This window comes from Octodon degus, unplaced genomic scaffold (genome assembly GCF_000260255.1).
Source record: "Octodon degus isolate 3935 unplaced genomic scaffold, OctDeg1.0 scaffold00008, whole genome shotgun sequence".
NCBI lineage: Eukaryota > Metazoa > Chordata > Mammalia > Rodentia > Octodontidae > Octodon > Octodon degus.
In genome coordinates this window covers 12,806,570-12,807,668 of record NW_004524584.1, presented here as the reverse complement: position 1 = coordinate 12,807,668, position 1,099 = coordinate 12,806,570, and the positions used below count along the sequence as shown (strand labels likewise).

The 1,099-nt window shown below is 40.2% G+C and overlaps 1 non-coding gene across 1 annotated transcript; it reads left to right on the top strand.

Moving 5' to 3' along the window:
* The first annotated feature begins 810 nt into the window (after window positions 1-810).
* On the top strand, window positions 811-917 carry LOC111814209. Its single transcript, XR_002819254.1, has one exon. It is a non-coding gene; the product is annotated as a U6 spliceosomal RNA (small nuclear RNA).
* Window positions 918-1,099: the final 182 nt, after the last annotated feature.

The window sequence follows — 1,099 nt, the reverse complement described above, 5'->3', positions numbered from 1 at the left end:
TTTTTTTTTTTTCGGAACCAGGGATTGAACTCAGGCCCTTGTGCTTGCCAGGCTAGATGCCCCAAATTTAAAGACCTATGCCAAGAATGCACATCCAGAATGAGTAGACTTCTTGGATGAAATACAAATAGCAAATAAATACATGAAAAAATGTTCAACATCAGTGGTCATGGGAGAAATGCAAATTAAAATAATGCTGGTACCACCTACAGAGTGCCGGTGTGGTGGCACATGCCTGTAATCCCAGTGCTGGGGAGGGTGAAAACAGGAGGATCACTAGGAGTCCAAGCTGCAAAGTGAGACCCTGTACCAAATACAGTAAATATATAAATAAATAAATATGCTGAGATTTCTCTCACTTTAGAAAGAATGGCTATTATCAAAAAATCAATGAAAAGTGTTGGTAGAACTGTTGGGGAAAAGAAACCCTCAATCACTGTTTCTGGGAATGTAGACTGGTGCAACCACTGTGGAAATCAGTGTGGATGTTCCTTGAAAAACTAAAATCAGAGGTTCATTTGACCCAGATATTCTTCTTGTTTGCTCCATGAAAGAGTCAAAAACATCACAAAGTGCTCTACGCACAACCATGTTTATAGCAGAACAATTTGTAAGCGCTAAGTCTTGGAAGCAGCCCTGATGCCCATCAGGTGATGAACGCATAAAGGAAACACGGTGTTTCTATACAATGGGGTACTAGTGTTCCATAAAGAAGGACACCCTTGAGACATGTTTGGGTAAATGGGTGCACCTGGAAACCACACTTTGTCGTGAAATAAATCAGACACGTGTGTTTAAATGTTGCACGCAGTGCTCGCTTCAGCAACACATATACTAAAATTGGAACAATACAGAGAGGATTAGCATGGCCCCTGCGCAAGGATGACATGCAACTTCGTGAAGCATTCCATATTTTTTTAAAGTCAAAATGGATTAAAGATCTAAACATTAAAACAGAAATACTAAATCTCCTGGAAGAGAAAGTGGGAGGAACTCTTGAAGACATAGAGGTAGGCAAAGAGTTCATGAACAAAAATCAAATTGCACGGGTAATACTTGAAAAAATTAACAACTGAGGGGCTGGGGAGATGGCTCAGTA